This window comes from Arachis ipaensis, chromosome B03 (genome assembly GCF_000816755.2).
Source record: "Arachis ipaensis cultivar K30076 chromosome B03, Araip1.1, whole genome shotgun sequence".
NCBI lineage: Eukaryota > Viridiplantae > Streptophyta > Magnoliopsida > Fabales > Fabaceae > Arachis > Arachis ipaensis.
The window spans coordinates 80,247,606-80,272,547 of record NC_029787.2 but is presented as its reverse complement, the minus strand read 5'-3'; the positions used below and the strand labels follow the sequence as shown (position 1 = coordinate 80,272,547).

General features: G+C 32.8%; 2 long non-coding RNA genes and 1 pseudogene across 2 annotated transcripts; 2 read left to right on the top strand and 1 right to left on the bottom strand.

The window, feature by feature from the left end:
* LOC110270211 lies at positions 3,862-5,819 on the bottom strand. Its single transcript, XR_002359471.1, has 3 exons — positions 5,715-5,819; positions 5,448-5,543; positions 3,862-3,917 (listed from the first exon to the last, which is right to left on the bottom strand). It is a non-coding gene; the product is annotated as an uncharacterized LOC110270211 (long non-coding RNA).
* On the top strand, positions 17,521-19,396 carry LOC110270212. Its single transcript, XR_002359472.1, has 2 exons — positions 17,521-17,565; positions 19,342-19,396. It is a non-coding gene; the product is annotated as an uncharacterized LOC110270212 (long non-coding RNA).
* The window catches only part of LOC107633309, an 8,750-nt pseudogene continuing 7,530 nt past the window's right edge, over positions 23,723-24,942 (top strand).

The window sequence follows — 24,942 nt, the reverse complement described above, 5'->3', positions numbered from 1 at the left end:
TTTGGTGACACGTGTCACCTTATGTTTGGCCACGTATAACGGTATGATGACGTGTCGGTCAATGACACGTGGCATGCTGACGTAGATGGGTATGCCACGTGTCACAATGCTATTTTGCCATGTGTCGCAATGCTATTTGTCCACGTGTCATCCACTCGTTACATGTTACATGTGCACCAAATTGGTCCCTTTACATCAAATGACTCATTTTAGTCCCTGAAATTGAATGTCATGCATCAAATTACATTAGTTTTAATATTAGTTTTAATTATACAATTTTGTTCTACAATATTTTATTAAAAGCATTATGTGACATATTGATATTGATTTAATAAAGAGTGTAAGTTAAGAGTATAATAATATTCCTTAATACAATTTTTTTAATATTTAACACTTTAATAAATATTTTAGGAATACTTGATAAGGTACTTATTAACTAATATAAATTCATTATTCCCATCCATTTTAAGAATGTCCGATTTTTCATATAATTAACTTCTCACTAAATTAATAAGATAGATTTATACTGTCGATTATTATAATTCATTTTATCTATATCTTAATTAGGCGACTTTTTCATATATTACACTATTAATCAATATAAGTACTTATTGTAACCATGACTTGAACAGTATTAAAACAGATACAAATAAACACAAGAGACAATAATAAAGTTTTGGTTTTAGTTAACATGTACTCTAATGATACAAGTTAACATTATTAATTAAAAAATTCATTATAAAATATGTATAATAAAAAATATAATTAAAATTAGTGTATAAAAAAATATTAAAAAATTTAAATTTATAAAAAAATGAGAAAAAACTGATGAAAGGATTAATTTGGTGCACGGCATTCAATTTCAGGGACTAAAATGAGTCATTTGATGCAAAGTAAGGGACCAATTTGGTGCATGTAACGATGACATAGTGGATGACACGTGGACAAATAGCATTGTGACACGTGGCATAATCTGACATGTGGCAAAATAGCATTGTGACACGTGGCATACACATCTACGTCAGCATGCCACGTGTCGTTGACCGACACGTCATCATACTGTTACACGTGGCCAAACCATGAGGTGACATGTGTCACCAAAGGTCCACGTCATCAATTCACGTCAGCGCGTCGTTAACGGAAAACGGGTCAGGGACTACTATGGTGCAATTTTTCCAATCTCAGGAACATAATTGGTGCAATTAGAATCTCAGGGATGATTTTAATGCACGGCGTCAATCTCGAGGACCACTATGGGGATTTACTCGAGAATTGAGTGATACGATGGACGCGGAAAGTAAACGTGGGGTGATTTTTTCCTTGATAAAAATTGGGTTTAATTTTGTGAATTTTAGTTAAAATAAAAATCAATATTTTAGTTGTCTATTTTATATAATAAATTTGTACCATTTATTCAATTTTAGAAAGAGATTTCAATCGTTTAAATTATCGATGATAAAAGCTGTCGATATTATAATTACTAAAATAGACAACTGGTCCGTTGATTTTAAAAAAAAATTCACCAATTATTTCGTCGACAATGTGACAATAATATTAATATGTTAGAAGGTTATCAAAATAATAGACGACATGACCCTCAATTTTAGTATTTTATTTCTAATAATTTCTTTTTTCGTTTTCTTTTTCATTTTAGTATTTCACCAACTATTTTATCGATGACAAGCTGTCAAAAATTATCGACGACAAGCCGTCGAAAAATATAGACAAAAAATCTGACCGTTAATTTTTGGCGTCAATAATTATACTGTTTCTTGTAGTTTAGTTAGTTACAATGAGTTCTATAGTGGCTTATTTATAGTTTTCACAAGTTTGCATTTCATTTTAAAATCGTCCTTTCTAATAAATTTTTTTCTAAATGACAAAAATACCCTTTTTTTCCACCATTTCATTCTTCTTGTTCTTCTTCTTTTCAGGAGAATTGTTCTTCTTCTTCCATTAACAAATTCTTCAATTCCAGATTCAGAACAATTTCAGAATAAAAATTCTTCTTCCATTAACAAAATTCAAAATTTTAAAATTTTAGATACAATTAACAAAATCCAATTACAAGAATTAAAAATACCCAAATTTATCTTCAATTACAAAAATAAAAAATCTATAAATTTTGGAAAATGAGAAACAGATTAGGAAACAAGAACAGATTAGGAAAATAAGAAACAAGAACAAGAAATAAGAACAGATTAGGAAAATCCAGAACAAGAACAAGAACAGATTAGGAAAATCCAGACCAACATCAAATTCAATAGCAACAACCAGATGCAGAAGAACAACAACCATGGATCTTGTATACAATTAACCATTAACAGAAATTCAATAACCTAAGCTAATTCAACAACAACAACAATTCAGCAGCAACTTTCAGCAATTCAATAACCTAAAATCAACTAATAGAAAATTAAAATCCAGCTAAACTAACCCAGAATCAGAACATTTTTTGGAACATTAGCTGAAAATTTTGCCGCATTTTTAAAGACACTAATTAGAATATGACTCACGATCCTGACGTTTCTAAATTCTGATGATGGAACTTCCATGCTCACCTTTGAGACTCTTCAAGAAACCGCTGAATTTGCACGAAAATGGGTATTATTTTTCAAAAAATACTTTGCTTTACCTCAAGCACCAGAGAGGTACTTCTCGGAGAAGATAAGGATAAGCTTCAAACAACATGTATGTAAAAGAACGTCGTACTATGAAAGTTAGTAGAGCGTAATATTCTTTTTCAATAATACCATTCAAACTAATTTCTTAAATATGATAGAATGGAGCACATTTAGAATATATTGTTTCTATAAAAATATTATACACAACAAAAATCAGCTATTATAATTATGTATTTATATATATAAATATACGTGTTGTTTAATTTATTTTTATTATATATTTTATATTTTAATATATATTTTATATTAGTAACTAATTTGGTAACTGAATTTTTACGTACACTTAATATAGTTGAAAATTCAGATAAAGACGCTTATCTTATCTTTTACTAAAGATGTTTTCATGTTGTGTTTTAATTGATTTTTATATAATTTATTTATAATATTAATTAGTTCTTAAAAAATTCTAAAAAAATAGTTTCTTTCATTTTAGTAAAATAACTATTTATTAAAGTAGACAAATTAATTATTTTCTTTTCATATACAGTTTTTTTAAGACATAAAAGTAATTAATTAGGATATTGGTTAAGATAATTAAAGTTACTATTTCATTAAATTTTTAATTTAAAGAGAAATCCTAGTTAATTTTGATATAGAAATTTCGAATTTGAAAACATTGATAAAAATTATGTTAAATGTTGATTTATTTTATTCTCATTTAAATTAATCATTACATAAGTTAAAGTTTTGTTTGAAGTTATATTCGAGCTTTAATCTGATTTTTAAGGTTTTAATTTACATAGTTTGATTTTTTAACTTAGGTATCCGTGACTTATATTAGAGTTTTAAGTGTTTAGTTGAAAAAAATTAAGGTAAAAAAATTCAATTGTCACATCAAATAGTCGCTAGAACGTATAATGTAGCAGTCGTTAGTATAACACCCTCACTATCAGAAGTCACGCTTCCGGCTGCGCTACTCTGATAGCAAGAAGTATTACGACTACTTTACATACTAGATATTAAAATAGGAGCCTATGACTCGACACTGTATCACTGATTTCTTTGAAAAACCAGAAATAAATACTTTATCTTAAGAAAAATATAAACAGGCATATATTCATATACAAGACTCCTTACATAATAATTCAGTATATTATACATATAAAACATACAATTCCTATCTCTCTTACAAACTTGTAATAACAAAGACGAGGGAAGAAAATAATTTAATTAATACAACAGCATATAAACCAAACGCAGTATAACTTTTCTTAATGCTTCTTCATCCGGTTCCTGAAAAGGTAAATCTGTAGGGGGTGAGAACCTAACCACACGGTCTCACCACAGAGTTTCAAAGTTGTCATAAGAAGATATTTAATAAGAAAACTGTTTTCAAGCTCAGTGATTATCATTTCCTTATGAATCTTTTAAAACCAATAGGAGATCGTTCAAAGCTTTTTCAAAGAAACAATGTTTAATTTTTCAAAAGTCCGAAACCTTTCCTTTCTTATAAGAAAATCTCAATCAGAAACTAACCACGCAATCAAACAACACAGTCATTAATTCAGCACCAAAGTTCATTCTCAAATGTAGCACGCCATGACAAATACAGGCAAGACAGACAAGAAAAGCACAAGTTGGTAGCAGTTACAGCAAATAGTTCAAGTAGTAGTTAAGAACAGTTTAGCAATTAGGCAAACCAAAACAAGTTCAAACCCAAGCAAAACATACAAATGCATATGATGCATGCCTGTCCTATGGCTGATGAGGCTCATCTGTCGGTTATCCAGCCAACCCGACAAGTCTGAATTGTCCTTAGACTGTCCCCCGACGTGCATCCCCAAGAGTCTATGCATGACTTTTTCTCAAATAATCAATATTACTCAATGGGGGTAAATTCCCGGGAATTTATATAGTGCCCGGTCACACTTACGTCGTAGGGTCAACAGAGTATCGAGTTTTCAATCTGGTACACATGGTGGCAAGCCACGACACTTAATCCAGGGAACCTCGTATCTCAGATATTTCAAATTCATAAGCCATATGAATAATTCAAAATTCATATATCAACATTCTCAACATCATAATCATTCATCAATCCAAATCTCATTTCCAAATTCATTTCAAAACCATATTTCAAAGAAAATCCTCATTATCCTTCTTTCCATTCCATCCCTTAACAAATCCTAATTCAAAACATAATTCTTTCTCTGATAAATAAATCAATCTTATAAAATATCATGTTTAAGAACAAATCTTTTTAATTAATTACTTCAAATAAAACTTCTAATTTTATAAAATTTTGGCAGCATCCTCTTTAGAACTTGGACATTGCCACCTTTTTCGGGTCTCATCCAAACATTTCTCAACCATTTCCAAATCTCATTCATTTTCCAAAATTCAACTAGTTCCAATATCAAATTGTTTTCAAAGTGAATCAGTGCCACTAATAAATATCCTTTTTAAAATCAAACCAGCTCAAATACTAAATTATTTATAAAGTCAAACTAACTCAAAATTAAACCGTTTTCAAAATTAATTCAGTTTCATATTCCAAATCATTTTCAAAGCCGTTTCATTTACCTTATCAAAAATAGCTTCAAAACCAAGAAAGCCGTTTTTCATAATAATTAACTAAATAACCTTTTGAATTAATTCCTTTTCAGCAATCACAAACTACTCAGGTAATTAAGCAATCAGGCACTCAGTCCAGCAAACAACCACATTTATAAGACAATCATAATCTCAGGCATATATTTCTTACATTAATATCTATTTATAACAACTCTGTAATATAAAATGAATTTTAAGAAAAACCCCTACCTCAAAGAATCAAACCCGTAGCGATTTTAACGTGACAAACCCTCTTTTCACCTTATTCTACAGCAGCTACGTTATGATTTGTATTTCAAGCACCCTCTGCTAGCGGAGAAGAATGGCAGGAAAAAGTAATAATCACAAACACAGTAGCTTTAGCTAACAGCTAGAATAAACACAACCAAGCAAGGCAAAGAGGAACATTACGCACTAATAAAATAGAATCGAAATGGAGCATTATGGCAAGATAAAGTACAACAGAATTTGTCTTACCAGAAAAGAAACAAGAGAATGGGGAACGGAGAAACTATAGCTTCGACAATATTTTCTTTCAACAATTAGAACGGCGAATAAGGGCACAGCCGAGCAGAAATGGCAAGCTAGTGGCGGTTGTAGCATTAATCTGAACAATTAAGGCAGTAGAGATACCAACAATAATCAAAATAGTGAAACAGAATAGAAGTGGAACAGGATTCAGGAAAGCAGAAACAGGGTTACCGGTAAATCTGGCCCAGTTCGGCAACAGCGTAGGCAAGGCTTCTCTTTAGTGGTGAGACGCGGTGGTGGCAACCCTGGCGACAACCAGGCGTGGCAGTGGCTTGAACGGTGATGGCAATGGATGAACGGCGGCGACTGGGCGACATTGGCTCCGAAATTCAAAGGAAACGAAAACCAACTTAAAACCTCACCGGCGGCAGATCTCAGTGGCGGCAGAGGTGTTCTCCAGCGGCAGGACTCGGACAGAAGCTCTGACAACGGCGGATCTGGCGGCGACAGCTTCTCAACGGCAACACACCCCACGACGGCAACTCCCGCGCAGCGCGTCTCTCTCTCTCGCGAACGGCGGCGACGGCGACTCCTCGCGCGGCTCTCTCCCTCGGTCCTGGTCTACCTTGCGACGGCGATGAGTGGCGCGATGGCAGCGGCGGTCCGCGATGGTGGCAACAAGCTGGAGCACAACGGCGGCGGCAGCGGTGGGGTGGATCTCCAGCGACGCAGAGGCGCGGCCAGAAACTTTAGCAGCGGCGGATCTGGCGACGGTTCAGGCGAGGACAGCGCTGACAACATGAGCGGCGACTGGGCACGGCGGCTGGACAGGTCGTGGTCCTCCCTTCCTCGCGGATCTCTCTCCTCTGCTTCATCCATGGACGGCGCGACGGCAAGGTCTCCTCCCCTCTCTTCCCGTGCAGCTCTCTCTCAGATCTCCCTCTCTTCTCCTCTCGACAGCGGCGCCGACGGCGGCAGTGACACCCGCCGCACCGCCTCCCTCTTTTCCCCCTTTCTTTCTTTCCGTAGCCTTCCCCTCTCACTTCTCTCCTTTCTTTTCTTTCTGTTTCTTTCTTTCTTTCCATGGATTTGCTGCTGAGTTTAGGTTAGAAAAGGGATTCGGTGGCTGAGGAGATAAGGCAGCTGGGTTTTTTTGGGAAAATTAGGGTTAGGGTGATATTTTGGGGATTTAGGGTTTTGGTAAAAATTAGGTATAGGGATAATTTGGTAATTTTAATAAAATTGGAGCATAAAGTATTAATATTTGAAAAATTAATTTAATCTCTAAAAGTACTTTAAAATATTATTTGTAGTATAAAAATACTAATTGATTCTCAATAATTTACTCTAATTGAATATGGTAATATAATTAATTTTCTTTATCTTTAACTTAAAGTATTAAATGATATAAATATAAATCATCTAAAATCAAATCATATAAAATTCTTATTATTTCATAACTACCAACTTTATAATTTAAATATAAAAAATAATTCAATAATTATAAAATTAGGTAAAATTCTAATTAATTATCAAAACCTTATTTAATTTTGATTTAATTAACTTTAATAAAATAATTTCTGAGAATAAAATTTCTAATGAATAAATGAATTGAAATTAATTCATAACAAGATTTATTTGAAAATTTTGGGTCTTACATCCTACCCGCCTTATAAAAATTTTCGTCCTCGAAAATTGATACAAAATAAAAGAGATTTCATATTACTTCACTCTTGATACCAATATGTAACACCCTCACTATCAGAAGTCACGCTTCCGGCTGCGCTACTCTAATAGCAAGAAGTATTACGACTACTTTACATACTAGATATTAAAATAGGAGCCTATGACTCGACACTGTATCGCTGATTTTTTTGAAAAACCAGAAATAAATGCTTTATCTTAAGAAAATACAAACAGAAATATATTCATATAGTTTCAAATACCAGAATTTTTATATGGTATAAAGGTATAAAGGGTATAAATATTATGCGAAATAGAAGTTACAAGATAGTCTTGATGTACAAGGCGATATGTTTCAAACATGTAATGGTAAAGCAAGGCGGCAAAAGGTTATAAAACAAGCCGGAGTTAAAACGATGTCCTTAACGTCCGTATACTAATCTCATACCAACTTCAGAGACTCAACTATTCAAACTTCAACATAACTTATCTCCATCATTCTTAACCTTTCTTCATTGAGCAACTCATCCAAAGGTTCTCGACTTTGTCAAACACTTCGCAAACTTTACTACTGGTCATAAGTCCCACATCAACAGAACTCTTTCACATAAAATAAGGTTTCACAACTCCCCGTGACGTCGTATACTAAGTCTAACGGTCACACAAGATACCAAAACTAATCTCGAGTATACTCAGAAGGATAATAGACCATAGAAAAGAAAGAAAAGCGACAAGGACCGCGTTCACGAAAATTTGAAAGAATAAATAAAATTGCGGGTAAACAAGGATACTCAAGCAACGAAGTTTGCTAGAAAGAAATCAATTGATAATTTCAAGGATAACTCTTGGATCAAAGAAATTCAATAGGATCAATAAGAAGAAATTCAGCGCATTACTTTGAAACATATCCAAGCTGAGTTGAAGAAGTATGAGGTTTCATAGAAAAGGAATGATTAAAGATTACGGTGACGCGTTACCGTGGAACAACTTCAAATGATCACGGGAGTTTCATAGTTCATGGAGGAATATGGAATCAATAGCCGTGTTGCAAAAGTTTTAACATAGTCAGAAGTGTAAACAGTCAAGATATGCGTGAGGTACAAATGGCGAAGCAAAGAAATTTAAATTACATTTCAAGAAAAGAGAAAAGGAATGACACATCAAATTGAACGACACAGTTTAGAATGCATAAGCCAATACAACATAATGAAAAGGGCACTTTACAGTTTCAAAGATTCAAGGGTCGGCATCATACCCAAAATAATTCCAATGTTATGTCAAAGAGTACAAGACTTTATAAAGAGAAGTATAATGGCAAGGATAGACGTTTTTAAAGATTTCAAATAGCAGCTTACAAATAAGAAGTGGACATATGAAAAGATTAAAGATTTTCAATGGAGACGATGAGAAGAGAATGGTGCATTCGTTAGAATTGAATTTAAGCTGAATCAAAGTACATGATTCACAAGAAAGTGACCAGAGTCAAGGACATCATTTACAGAATCCACGGGAATTTGTAGGAACGCAATCAAATGAAAGGTCCACAAGAAATAGATAAATTTAAGAGGACGATCATCTTATCTAATAAAAAGAGAAAATATGAAATAAACAATGGGGAAAAACTGAGCAAAGTATAGATGTTTGCGTTACCTTGAAACTCCGCGACTCCTTATAACTTTGTACACTTACCAAATTCATTTTTCATGCGCACAATTCACATCACTAGGAGCTAACATACAAGGAATATGGAATTTAAGAAGAGAAGGACAAACGACGTAAACGGTATTTGCAAGAAATCGGGAGATTTCCCAGGTTCACAATTAGACAAGGATGGTATTTCGCAAAGACTTTGAAAATACGTGAGATTATCAACAAACAAAGATGTACATAAACAATAAAGTGTAATGTAAAAGAAGTTAATTCGAAAGCTTAAGAAGGAATTCTGAATCAAAGAGCTTTGACACGGACAATAATAGGAAAAAGAGTACAACAACTTAGAACAACTTTAAATTGAACCTAAGGGAATTGGTTTATCTTTTTTTTTTAGAAAGTTATATAAATTCAATATTTAAAAAAAAAAAAACTAAACAAAGGTAAATATTATGTTATGCTAAATTAAATTCAAATGAAAATAATTTATATAAAGTTTATTAAATAAAAATTAATTAAAATAAAAGCAAAAATCTTGCTTTAGGAGGTCTGAAGAGTTTGTAGATACATAATCAAGTAAATATATAAATATGCATAAAATTCGAATAATGTTATAAAAGAATCAAATTAGGTTCAAATGAGAAAATTAGAGGTAAGGTATTCTTATAAAAATAAATAAAGATTAAGTAGTACTTTTAGATAGAAGCATGTTGTAACTATATAAAGAGACTATTCATTTTTGTAGGAGAGTACTTATAAAATCAAATGTTGTCGTATTAAGAGTTCAAATAATGGTTACAATCAGAATCAAACAGAAAGAGAACCAAAATAGAACTATTTTTAAAAGAGATTCCAAGATAAGAGTTGCAGAAGAAAACTACTATAATTAATGCATTTTATCAAATCAAGGTCAATTTTTATTATTTTTATGAAGAAACATAAAACCAAAAATTGTAATCCGAGCAGGACACACAATAATTGCGAAACACAAAACAGGAGGACTAAATCGCATAATCAGTTTACTACGAATCACGACTCTTAAGATTTCAAATGATTTAGGAATCAAGGATTATGCATTACACCAAAACTAATTGGAGATCAAATTGACAAATACCAAATTTATGAACAGTGTTAAGGTTGAATGTTCCTTAAAGATTCAAGCAACAATTAGGAACATAATCAAACCAGGATATATATGAATGACAAGACATGGTAGAAAAATATCCAAAACACATTCCAAGAAGAAATCAAGAGTTAGAGATTCCAATACAATTGATAAAGAAAAAGATAATGTCAAGCACGAATAAAGATTATACGTCGAAACAGAACTAATCTCTAGAACTTAGTTTCTAACGTTCCTGAAACCCGCAACTCGCATTATCTATGACTCGATTATTGCCTATGATAACCCATTAATGCTTACATATATATAATTCACTAGTATTAAGCCGGCCAAACTTAATACCATGAATTATGCAACGCAAGACTAATGGCATTAATCAATAGACCGTCATGTGCATTAAGCTCTATTCTTGTTATTCAAAAAAGACATACTACATGACAGACTCTCAGAGTATGCAATTGAAGCATAATCAGTCCATTCCCAAGGCTCTACAGGAAAGACCGCTCTGATACCAAAATGTAACACCCTCACTATCAGAAGTCACGCTTCCGGCTGCGCTACTCTGATAGCAAGAAGTATTACGACTACTTTACATACTAGATATTAAAATAGGAGCCTATGACTCGACACTGTATCGCTGATTTCTTTGAAAAACCAGAAATAAATACTTTATCTTAAGAAAAATACAAACAGGCATATATTCATATACAAGACTCCTTACATAATAATTCAGTATATTATACATATAAAACATACAATTCCTATCCCTCTTACAAACTTGTAATAACAAAGATGAGGGAAGAAAATAATCTAATTAATACAACAGCATATAAACCAAACACAGTAATGCTTCTTCATCCGGTTCCTGAAAAGGTAAATCTGTAGGTGGGTGAGAACCTAACTACACGGTCTCACCACGGAGTTTCAAAGTTGTCATAAGAAGATATTTAACAAGAAAACTATTTTCAAGCTCAGTGATTATCATTGCCTTATGAATCTTTTAAAACCAATAGGAGATCGTTCAAAGCTTTTTCAAAGAAACAATGTTTAATTTTTCATAAGTCCGAAACCTTTCCTTTCTTATAAGAAAATCTCAATCAGAAACCAACCACGCAATCAAACAACACAGTCATTAATTCAGCACCAAAGTTCATTCTCAAATGTAGCACGCCATGACAAACACAGGCAAGACAGACAAGGAAAGCACAAGTAGGTAGCAGTTACAGCAAATAGTTCAAGTAGCAGTTAAGAACAGTTTAGCAATTAGGCAAACCAAAACAAGTTCAAACCCAAGCAAAACATACAAATGCATATGATGCATGCCTGTCCTATGGCTGATGAGGCTCATCTGTTGGTTATCCAGCCAACCCGACAAGTCTGAATTGTCCTTGGACTGTCCCCCAACGTGCATCCCCAAGAGTCTATGCATAGCTTTTTCTCAAATAATCAATATTGCTCAATGGGGGTAACATTCCCGGGAATTTATATAGTGCCTGGTCACACTTACGTCGTAGGGTCAACAGAGTATCGAGTTTTCAACCTGGTACACGTGGTGGCAAGCCATGGCACTTAATCCAGGGAACCTCGTATCTCAAATATTTCAAATTCATAAGCCATATGAATAATTCAAAGTTCATATATCAAGATTCTCAACATTCTCAACATCATAATCATTCATCAATCCAAATCTCATTTCCAAATTCATTTCAAAACCATATTTCAAAGAAAATCCTCATTATCCTTCTTTCCATTCCATCCCTTAACAAATCCCAATTCAAAACATAATTCTTTCTTTGATAAATAAATCACTCTTATAAAATATCATGTTTAAGAACAAATCTTTTTAATTAATTACTTCAAATAAAACTTCCAATTTTATAAAATTTTGGCACCATCTCCTCTAGAACTTGGACACTGCTACCCTTTTCGGGTCCCATCCAAACGTTTCTCAAACCTTTTTCTCAACCATTTCCAAATCTCATTCATTTTCCAAAATTCAACTAGTTCCAATATCAAATTATTTTCAAAGCGAATCAGTGCCAATAATAAATCTCCTTTTTAAAATCAAACCAGCTCAAATACTAAATCATTTATAAAGTCATACTAACTCAAAATTAAACTGTTTCCAAAATTAATTCAGTTTCATATTCCAAATCATTTCTAAAGCCGTTTCATTTACCTTATCAAAAATAGCTTCAAAACCAAGAAAGCCGTTTTTCATAATAATTAACTAAATAACCTTTTAAATTAATTCCTTTTCAGCAATCACAAATAACTCAAGCAATCAGGCAATCAGGCACTCAGTCCAGCAAACAACCACATTTATAAGACAATTATAATCTCAGGCATATGTTTCTCACATTAATATCTATTTATAACAACTCTGTAATGTAAAATAGATTTTAAAAAAAATCCCTACCTCAAAGAATCAAACCCACAGCGATTTTAACACGACAAACCCTCTTTTCACCTTATTCTGCAGCAGCTACGTTATGATTTGTATTCCAAGCACCCTCTGCTAGCGGAGAAGAACGGCAGGAAAAAGTAATAACTACAAACACAGCAGCTTTAGCTAACAGCCAGAATAAACACAACTAAGCAAGGCAAAGAGGAACATTACGCACTAATAAAATAGAATCGAAATGGAGAATTATGGCAAGATAAAGTACAACAGAATTTGTCTTACCAGAAAAGAAACAAGAGAATGGGAAACGAAGAAACTATAGTTCGACAATATTTCCTTTCAACAATTAGAACGGCGAATAAGGGCACAGCCGAGCAGAAATGGCAAGCTAGTCGCGGCGGTAGCATTAATCTGAACGATTAAGGTAGCAGAGACACCAACAATAATCAAAATAGTGAAACAGAATAGAAGTAAAATAGGGTTCAGGAAAGCAGAAACAGGGTTACCGGTGAATCTGGCCTGGTTCGGCAACAGCGTAGGCAAGGCTTCTCTTTAGTGGTAAGGCACGGCGGTGGCAACCCTGGTGACAACCAGGCGTGGCAGAGGCTGAAGCTTCATTGATGGTGACTTGGCAGTGGCTTGAACGGCGTTGGCAAGGGATGAATGGCGGCGATTGGGCGACACTGGCTCCGACGGCGCGCAGGTCTCTTTCCTCCTCCTCTCTTTAATCACTTCACTCCCTCTCTCCGCGGCGGTGTCACAGCAGCAGTGATGGGCTTCAGCGGCGGCGAATCGCTGGTGACGGAGGTCTAGCAGTGGCGAACAGCTTCTGCTTGGCAGACTCGACGACGACGCGGCGAGAACGACGATGGCGAGCACAACGACGGCTACCCTCCCGCGGCGGTGGCGGCACAGTTGGCAGCGTGAATCCCTTCTTCCTCCTCGTGTTTCTCTCTCCTCTGCTCGTGCATGACAGCGGCTCGTGAACGAACCAGGGCTCCTCGCGTAGCAGCTCCTCGGAACCGTGGCGGCGGCGTGATGACGGCACGGTGGCATGTGGCGGCGCGGTTTTCGTTCTCTTCTTCCCTCCCTGTTCTGCGTTTCTTTCCCTTTTCTTCTTTTTTTCCTGTTTCTTTCTGAAGGGGATGGGGTTGGGTCAAGGGAGTGGCGGTGAGGTGGGGTTAGGTTAGGTTAGGTTAGAGGTAGGATAGTAAATTAAGGTTTCTGATCGGGAATTTTGGGATTTTATTTGGGTAAATTGGGGTTTTGTTTAATTTTAATAAAATTGGAGTATAAAGTATTAATATTTGAAAAACTAATTTAATCTCTAAAATTACTTTAAAATATTATTTGTAGTATAAAAATACTAATTGATTCTCAATAATTTACTCTAATTGAATATGGTAATATAATTAATTTTCTTTATCTTTAACTTAAAGTATTAAATGATATAAATATAAATCATCTAAAATCAAATCATATAAAATTATTATTATTTCATAACTACCAACTTTATAATTTAAATATAGAAAATAATTCAATAATTATAAAATTAGGTAAAATTCTAATTAATTATCAAAACCTTATTTAATTTTTGATTTAATTAACTTTAATAAAATAATTTCTGAGAATAAAATTTCTAATGAATAAATGAATTGAAATTAATTCATAACAAGATTTATTTTTAGATTTTAATTAATTACAATATCTCCAAATTTTATTAAAATTACACAAACCTCAATTTACCAAAAGTATTCCTAATTTTAAAGTGTCCAAATCAAACCTTAATTCTCTTGTACCCAACCCTCACCGCCACTCCACGCCACCATTCCCTTGACTCAGCTCCATCTCCTTCAGAAAGAAATAAGGAAAGAAAAAAGAAAAAGAAAAAGGGAAAGAAACGCAGAACAGAGAGGGAAAGAAAAGAGTGAGGGCTGCGACGGGGGAAGAGAGAAGAAGAGAGGGAAAGCCGCGCCGCTGCCACGGTTCCGAGGAGATGCTGCGCGAGGAACCTTGGTCTGTTCACGAGCCGCTGTCATGCACGAGAAGAGGAGAGAGATCGGGCAGAGAGACAGACGCGAGGAGGAAGAAGGGATTCGCGCTGCCAACTGTGAAGTCACCGCCGCGGGAGGGTCCTTGTCGTCACGCTGGCCATCGTCGTCGTTTGAGACTATCCACGTCGCCGTTGCCTTGAGCTAGTCGTTGTTGAGGCCGTCGTTGTCGCTGAAAGGAGGATTTGTGAAGGGAACCGCGACGGGAAGAAGAGGAAGCTACCTCTGTCACCGCCATGGAAAACCACGAGCCCGCCACCATCATCATTGTGAGTGGTGTCGCCGTTCCATGCCGCCGCGTCCTACCACCGCTGCTGTTGAACCACCGTCACTATGAGGAACAGAACACGCAAATAGGAGAGAGAACAGGAAGCTTGGTGGGAGCTCCGTCACTGCCACTGTCGCTCTGGGTTGTGTTGCCGAGCTTCTGTCGCCAGGATCCACTGCTGGTAAAAGCATTCTTTCCTCTAATTTCCATTTCTTATAATTTCTGAGAATATTGTTGTCATTGATTCTGCTACAGTTGTATCGTTGTGTCTCGGGTCATCGAAAATCCACCATCGGAGCTTTTGGTAGCCGCCATCACTAGAAGTAGCTGCCGCCTGATCGGTTCAGATGGTCACTGCTACTTCGTTTCTCGTGGTGAGATTATTTGGTTCTATTTCAATTTACTGTAATACTCCATTACTAATTTTGTTCTATTTTTGCTTAATATCAATTCCGCGTTAAATTCCAATTTATGTCAAAAAAGTGTTGTTGCTGTGATTCTTGATGCCGCTGCTGATATTGCTTGAAAACAAACAAGGTTGTTGCTGCTGCTGTAAATTGAAAATAAACAAAAGAGAATTTGATGCGTTTACCTACTAAGCTCAGATTAAATCAAGGTAGGGGTTTTTCTTAAATCTATTTTACATTACAGGGTTGTTATAAATCAATATTAACTCGTAAAATATATTTTTGTGATTTCGTGAGTCTTATGAATTGAATTGAGTTGTTTTGGTTGAATGAAATTATTAGTTTGATTGATAAACTGATCCTCGATTGAGAAAGTTAGATATTTGGATTAGTTGATTGATGTTGTCAAAGTGGTTTTCCTTGAATTATTAGAGAAGATTTATTATTGCCTTTTAGGTTAATTTTGGAAACGGTTTGATTTTAGAAAAGATTTAATATTGAAATTTGATTTGATATTAAACCTGATTTGATATCGGAATTTGATTTTAAAATAAATTTGGAAAGGACTTGACATTTGAAAACGGGTTATTTATTGAGAATGATTTGCTATTTTGGAAATGATTCGAAAAGTGTTTGAGGAATGGTTTGGTTTGAAACTATTTGAGAAGACCAAGAATTCTTAACTATTGATTGATGTTGTTGATTAGAGTCGGTTTAAATTGCGATTTACAGGATTGGTTGATTGAATTCTGGATTTTGCAATTTTCTTGGATTGAGTGTTGTTGTAATAATGGTTATTGGAAGTGATTTGACTAATTAACAGGCGTTTGGTTTGGTTTGGTTGGGACCCGAAAAGGGTGGCAGTGTCTAAGTTTTAGAGGAGATGCTGTCAAAATTTTATAAAATTAGAAGTTTCATTTGAAGTAGTTGTTTTAAAAGGTTTAGTTTTTAAACATTATATGTTTTAAGATTGATTTATTTATCAAAGAAAGAATTATGTTTTGAATTGGGATTGTTAATGAACGGGATGGAAAGAAGGATGATGAAGATTTTCTTTGAAATATGGTTTTTGAATGAATTTGGAAATGAGATTTGGATTGATGAATGATTATGATATTGAGAATGTTGAGATATGATCTTTGAATTATTCATATGGCTTATGAATTTGAAATATCTGAGATACGAGGTTCCCTGGATTAAGTGTCGTGGCTTGCCACCACGTGTACCAGGTTGAAAACTAGATACTCTGTTGACCCTACGACGTAAGTGTGACCGAGCACTATATAAATTCCTGGGAATGTTACCCCCATTGAGCAATATTGATTATTTGAGAAAAAGCTATGCATAGACTCTTGGGGATGCACGTCGGGGGACAGTCTAAGGACATTTCAGACTTGTCGGGCTGGTTGGATAACCGAGAGATGAGCCTCATCAGCCATAAGACAGGCATGCATCATATGAATTTGTATGTTTTGCTTGGGTTTGAACTTGTTTTGGTTTGCCTAGTTGCTAAACTGTTCTTAACTGCTACTTGAACTATTTGCTGTAACTGCTACCTACTTGTGCTTTCCTTGTCTGTCTTGCCTGTGTTTGTCCTGGCGTGCTACATTTGAGAATGAACTTTGGTGCTGAATTAATGATTGTATTGTTTGATTACGTGGTTGGTTTCTGATTGAGATTTTCTTATAAGAAAGGAAAGGTTTTGGAGTTCGGAAAGATTAAACATTGTTTATTTAAAAAGGTTTTGAACGATTACCTACTGGTTTCTAAAGGATTCATAAGGTAATGATAATCACTGAGCTTGAAAATAGTTTTCTTATTAAATATCCTCTTATGACAACTTTGAAACTGCGTGGTGAGATCGTGTGGTTAGGTTCTCACCCCCTACAGCTTTACCTTTTCATGAACTGGATGAAGGAGCATTAAGAAGAGTTAAACTGCGTTTGGTTTATATATGTTGTTGTATTAATTAGATTATTTTCTTCCCTCGTCTTTGTTATTACAAGTTTGTAAGAGGGATAGGAGTTGTATGTTTTATATGTATATTATATTATGAGTTATTATGTAAGGAGTCTTGTATATGAATCTATGCCTGCTTGTATTTTTCTTAAGATAAAGTTTTTGTTTCCGGTTTTCAAAGAAATCAGCAATACAGTGTCGAGTCACAGGCTCCTATTTTAGTATTTAGTATGTAAAGTAGTCGTAATATTTCTTGCTATCAGAGTAGCGCAGCCGGAAGGGTGACTTCTGATAGTGAGGGTGTTACAATAAGTATTATCTCTTTGTTGACAATTAAGTTGTTTTAATGGTAATTAAGATCTGATAATGGTTTATAATAAAAAAAGCATTCTTTTGCAACAATTAGGGATGTCAATGGGGCAGGACGGGGCTGGGAATGCCTCCCTGCTCCCCATCTCTGCCCCCAGATTTACTCCCCGTCACCATCTTCGTTCTCCGCTGTGGGAGAATATTGCTCCCCATCCTCATTCCCACAGGGCCCCACTCTCCGCGGGGACCCCATTCCCCATCTATTTGATAGTTCTAACTAATAATTAATTTTCATATGAATAGAGGTGTAAGTATCCATTCTATACAAAAACAACAAGATTTTATACAAAAAGTCTAAACGATAAGATGGTGATTTCTTTCGAAATGACGCAGTGGGAGGACGCAACGGCGAGCCAGAGGACAGAGAAATGGACAAGTTGGGAGATGCGGTAACAGAGAAGAGAAATGACACGACGACAAAGTTACGGAAAGGAAGGCCGTAAATAGAGAGCACGACGCGGTGAGGATCATGGCACGGTGAGGTGTGACGATGCGGCGAGAAGGGAGAGTGGCGAGAGGGTGGCTGCAGAGAGGTTAGATGAAGTATGGACAGCGTTAGGAATTTCTGAATTGAAGAAGAATTATGCAAATGAGGATTAGGAGTGTTAGGTTTCTATATATATATATATATGTGTGTGTGTGTGTGTGTGTGTGTGTGTGTGTGTGAAATAACTAAAAAACATATATGAGAAATAAACTATTAAGGACAATTCAATAAATTTATGAATTTCGGGGATTAACGGGGATGAGGCGGGGATCTCCGCTCGGGTCCCCGCACCTGCTACGGTGGAATTTTGTCCCCCATCCCCATCCCACAGAAAAAATTCCCCACAATCGGATCCCCATTCGGGGCAATCTCCGTAGGGATCCTCGCATCTCAGGGAGTTTTGCCATCCCTAGCAACAATGAACCTATAGTAGTAGTTAAGAGTATTCATAGATTAGATCATATCCATAAATCCACAGTATTTATCCGTATCTGATTTGTAATTTGTGGATATGATATGATTTGTAAGATGATCGGATTGGATCGAATCGGTCCACACTCTAATCAGATAGAAGTAAATATGTTTTAAAAAGTAAACAAAAAAAAATATTGACTTTTTTTATAAAAATAAAATTTTTTAATATTTTTTATTTTATGGATATATTTGATATCTGATCCAAACATAAAAAGTGCGAATATCGAATTTGATCTAATGAGTTTAGTGCGGATTGGATCAAAATTTCAACCATATCCGATCTATGAACACCCCTAACAATAATAACTAAAAAATTATGATGATTATATTTTTAACTAAGAGGAAGTGCAAAAAAAAAAGTACTAAATACAAGAACATTTAATCAAATATTAAAAATATAATAATAATAATAATAATATGATAATTATTTTATATATCACACAAATATAAACGTTTTTTCTGTGAGCCTAAAAAAGATTTTGTAAGTCCCTAACCTTGTTATCAATATTTGTGGTGTTAGCCCTCATATTATCAATTTGATTCATATATAATTTGGATGATAAATTATTTGGTGACGTACTTCCTTTTTTATTGTGACATACTTATTTATTTATTTATTTATTATTATATAAAAAATAATAAAAAAATTATGAACGAAAAAAAATTAACCATCATGATAATTTTTTGTATTTTTATTCATATTTTAATTATAGACATAAATATAATTTGATTATATTATTTATGAAATGTGACTATAGATGTAGATAAAATTTAGTTATATTATTTATATATAGTTTTATTGTATTGTATTGCTTATAAAGTTAGATTATAATTATGACAATAGAATTGTTTTGGTATTTTTATATGTGTGACTAATTGGTGGTGTTAAAACATCTAATAGTTAATCTATTACTTTTTTTTGTTTTAGTCCAAATTAAATATTTTTTTATTATTTTTGGAAAGAAAATTTTTTAAAGAATTTAATAATATGTGATGAAAAACACCGAATAAATTATATAGAAATCAATTAAAAGACAACATAAAAACTTCTTTAGCAAAAGATGAAATAGACGTCTTTATTTAAGTGGTCACCAATTCTAATACCCTTCATACATGAAACTAATTTGACAGAGAATATGAAGAATTTAAAGTGAGGATTAATGCACTTGTGGCCAAGTCCATGAGAGTTCCAGCAGAAGGGTGGACAATGAAAGATGAGACACCGTGGCCGGGAAACAACACCAATATCCAAATATGATACAAGTCCTTCTTGCTCGAGGCGGAGGCCACCACCCCGACCAACCTCCCTGTCTTGTATACATATCTCGTGAGAAAAGGCCGGCATTCCAACGCCACAACAAAGCTGGTGCCATAAATGCCTTGGTATAAACTATAAACCTCCCTTTCAGATTGTACTTTAACTTTCCGTTGAAAGAAACCTCCACAGACCACAAGTAATGTTATCAAACTTTATTTATATCCAGCCCCGCGCAATGTGCGAGAGGGTAAATTAATAATGGTATACAATAAATATTAAAAATTTGTTATGCTTTGTAGAATTAAATTAAATGTGTAAACTAAAGTTAAATTTAAAAGATATTTTATTTAAAATAATTTGTAGTACAAAAGATTTGGATATTAGAGTTGTATGTATAAAATAATATTTTTATTTGGTGGTTTGATTTTTGTATTTGTTTTAGTTGATGAACTTATTCTTCTTATGTGGTGTTCATTCTCCTTTTCTTTATTGGTTGTTGTTACTTTCTTCTTTCTGTGTAAGTTCTTGTGAATGCATGTTCTTTATGAATTATTGAGTTATATGCACTTTCTATTGTGTTGTTTGTTCCATCTTTGCAAATATGTTTTTCTTCTGAAGATGTGTCTTGAATTTGTATAGTTTTCTTTCTCCTTAATCTCTTGATGGTATGTGATCTTCGTCTGATGATATTAGTGTTGTCGAAGTTGGTTCTTATAATCAATGAATAATTTAAATTAGAAATAAAAATGATGTCTAAAATAATTAAAATAAGTAATTTTTTTTAGTATTACCTGTTTTATTTGTTGTAATGGGTACTCAAATTTAGTGTTTTTGGTTGGAATAAATGTCTTGGTAATAAATGGGTGTTGAAATTTAGTGTTTTTGGTTGGAACAAGTGTCTTAGTAACAGTGTATTGTTGAGAACTTTCTTTAAGATTAAAATCATTTACATTGACTTCAAATATAAGCGAGGTTGCACAAATTTTTCAATTGAGGTGGTGCTTCAATGTCATTATTTTTCTGAAGTGCTATTAGATTTAAATCAGTTGTACCCAACAATTTTTTTGCTTCGCCATCAAATAGTACAAAAGTTGTTGTACCACTTTGATCTGAAACCTTTAATTGAATTTTGAACCTAAAATAAGTATTGAGTTAGTAACTAATAATTTGATAGATGGGATTATGAAAAGGATATAGAGTTACCTTATTGTTGGATATTTTGGTGTTTGATTACATGTACCACAAATGTAGTTATCTCCTTTTTCATATGCTTTCTTCGTACACTTTTCACATTCAATATAGTTATCTCCATTGAATAAGTTTGAGATGTTGTGTAGTTTGAAAATAAATTTTTTGTACTAAATTTGATGTAATTTGAAGGAATAGTGATAAGAGACTTATATAAGTAATTCAAATAGTATGGAATTTGAATATTTGTAACGTAAAATTTATTACGATTAATAATATTATTATGACATTTGTAATATGAATGTTGATTATATTGAACGAGTTATTTATAGAAATTAATAAATTAATTATTGAAGTTATAAATTTCTTGTATTGTTTACAACGGTAAGATATAATAAATAGAGGAATATAAATTTAATGTCTTTGTAAGTTACAAATTTGGTTAGACACTATTAATTTCTAATTATTGTCGTTGGTAATTATTGTATTATTTTTTGTATATTTTATTTTTTTTGCTGATTTGAAAGTAATAGATGATTTGGCAAAAATTGAGTGGTTGATTCTGAAATTTTACCAAGTAAGCGATATTGCTGACACAGCGTTAATAGAAGAAGAAAAATAGATTATAATTTTATTAAATTTTTAAATAAATTTTTATATTTTTTAATTGAATCTTTATATTATTTTTAATTCATTACAAGAAAAGATAACTATTTTAACATAATTTTTTTTAACAGTCATAGTTAAATATAAAAATTAATATATATTTTTGACAAATATCACAAATGTCTATTTTTCTATGTTTTTTTTATTTATAATTTGATTGTAGAAAATTATTCCTCAATTTTAACACTCATTTGTTTTCAACATACTTCATTATTCCTTTTTTTCGTTGAGGTCCGTCAATTTTGGCATCACACTACTCTCAGTTTGGGATCATACTACTCATTCTTCATCTTCAAAATCTTAGTTTATTCTTCAGTTTCAAGGTCTCATCTCATTTTTTGTTAAAAACTTTTTGTTGAGAATTTTTTATGGTCAATAAGTGTCTTAAAAATAATCTATATTATTTTAGTGATTTTATAATTAAATTATTTTGTGTCAAAAATATTAAAAGAGCAATGCTACATTATCAGAGTAACATAATTAAACTTTTTATTTATTCAGAAATCTACCTTCCTTCTACAATTCAACCCAACCATATACGCATTATAGAAAAAGGAGTAAGAAAATGACGAGAAAATATAATATATAATTTTATACTATAATCTTACTTTCCTTCCATAGTATGACATAGAATATAGAACTGCATATCTTCAAGAAGAATCTACCACATTATCATGTCAAACTCAAATAAAAAAATGGCTGAACTTACCCTAAGTATGATGTTAATTGAATATTATATAAGTGGAAGCCTATATCTTTTAGGAGAAGAAACATGGCAGCGACATACTAACCTTTCTTGCTTCCAAATTCCAATAGTCATTTTTTTTGCGTGGTTGTGTTAGAACAACATATACATCATTTACATAAGTGAAAAACTATCAAACAGAGCATCTTTTTAAGGCTGTATCTTGAAAAAGAATGATGAGTTTCATACTAAGTGCTTGTTTGGACGCTATTATTTTGATAAAAAAAATTTTTAATAATTTTTTTTATTTTTTAATGTGTTTGACAAATTTCTAATAGTAAAAGTAAAAATAAAATAAAAAAAATATTTTTTTGAGAAGTTGTAATATATATCTTTTTTTAAAGATTTTTTTTCTTAAAAAAAGATATTTTTTATATAATAAATAAACAAAAAAATATTTTTATATTATTATACCAAATATAATTAATAAATAAAAAGATCTTTTTATACGAGATATTCAAATATAAAATTACTTTTATTTTTTTATAAAATCTTTTAAAAAAATAACTCAAAAAAATTTTTTTTTTTAAAGTTCATCCAAATAAACCCAAAGAAGCATCATCATGGATCCCAAAGTTTTGGAAGGAAGAACGTCTAGTTTCAATAGTTGTTGTATAAACATTATGAAATAGGCTGAGATGATTCTTGCACCGATATAATACACAAAGATCGCGTTAAGCTATTTTTCATAATGATAAATGCAAAGTCAAGCATATATATTTTTTAAAAATGCTGCATTACCATTGAANGACATCGTATCAACTAATTTGTGTGTTTTGATTATTTCTAATTCGTCACACATTATTGAAACAAGATAAATTGTGAATAGGATCATTTCATGGAATTACCAATAAGAAGATAATTATCTATTATGTACAGCTAAATCTTAATACAAATAAAGAACAAATTTACACCAATATATACAAAATGTTTGATAGAATCAATTAAAAAAAAGGTAGAGCATACAAACAAACAAATCCACAAGAACAAAAATAATTAAAAATGTACCAAACACTATATTAAAGCATATTATGTGTAAAATAGTGTAATTAAAAAAGCCTATCTCACATTTCATATATTTGACAAAATAGAATATTAATTTGTACTCATTCTCTTACCACATATTACTGCGCAACGTGTTAGCTCACTTGTTTTGATTGGATATAAATTTAGTTGCAGTGTAACTTCAAGGCTTCAAGTCAATAGGAACCCCACAACTAATAACAGTAACCTTACGTGGACATTAAAAACATGCACTTTTTTTGCTTTACCTTAAATGATTAGAACTTAATTGGAAGAGTTATATATATGTAATCTCTAACCTCACTCACCTATACTTGCACTGCTTCCATTCCTCCACTCCCCATGGAAGCTAGTACCGGGCTTTTTGCTGCGACCCATGACAACAATGATCTTGTGGTCATTCAAGGACACAACGAGGTAAACATAGCTAAATTAAATAAGATCGTGAGCATTTTATTAAATATAATACCATTTATATTTTTATCTTAATAGTTTAAATCTTTGATAAAGCCATATGAAATAGTTGATATTGGAAAATACTTTTGTGTCATACTAATATATACACAGATTTTCTTATAACCATGTTAAGTCTACATTTAAATAAGTCACTAAACTTAATTATTAGTACAGAATACACATTTAAATACAAAATATAAATTAAAAATGAGTTAAATTATACAATATATTTTATATTTACGTAACATTTTTGTTTTCTTAATGTGATTAACAAACATAATAACAATAATAATCTGGCGCAGCCAAGGCCTGTGAAGAACTTAGATGGCCAACTATGTGAAATATGCGGCGACTTAGTGGGACTAACTGTGGACGGAGACTTGTTTGTAGCTTGCGAGGAATGCGGGTTCCCCGTGTGTAGGCCTTGTTACGAGTACGAAAGAAGGGAAGGGACTCAAGTTTGCCCCCAGTGCCATACAAGATACAAGCGTATCAAAGGTAATTTGGAACGGAAACAATACAAAAAGGCAACTACATACTCCAAAAGCTTGTTTTCTTTCTCCTATTTTCTGCATGTGTTTGGATTAGTTTTTTTTATATATATTTCATTTTTAAAAGTATTTTATAAAATTCCAAGAATATCCAGAGAGTTTTTAAGAGAATTTGAAAGACAAATAACTTTTTGCCAAGAGTTGGTCAAAACATCCGCAAGATATTAATATTCTATTAGTTTTCGTCTATGTTGCGTAGAAACTTATAATACATCTTCTTGTGATTTGGTGCTGAAATTAGAATTAATTCTCATAATAATATAATATATTTTATAGGATCGAAGTACGAGATTATGGTGAATTTCTTTGCTCTAGATTAGTATATTCAAGAGGCAGGGTATACTTGGAAAAATTTCGACATTTAAATTAGTAACGGTCTAAGAAATATAAAAATTAAAGATAGATAATATATCTTAAAATTATATTAATTTCTTTATTTATAGTATTTGTAGAGTAAATATGAAAAAAATCT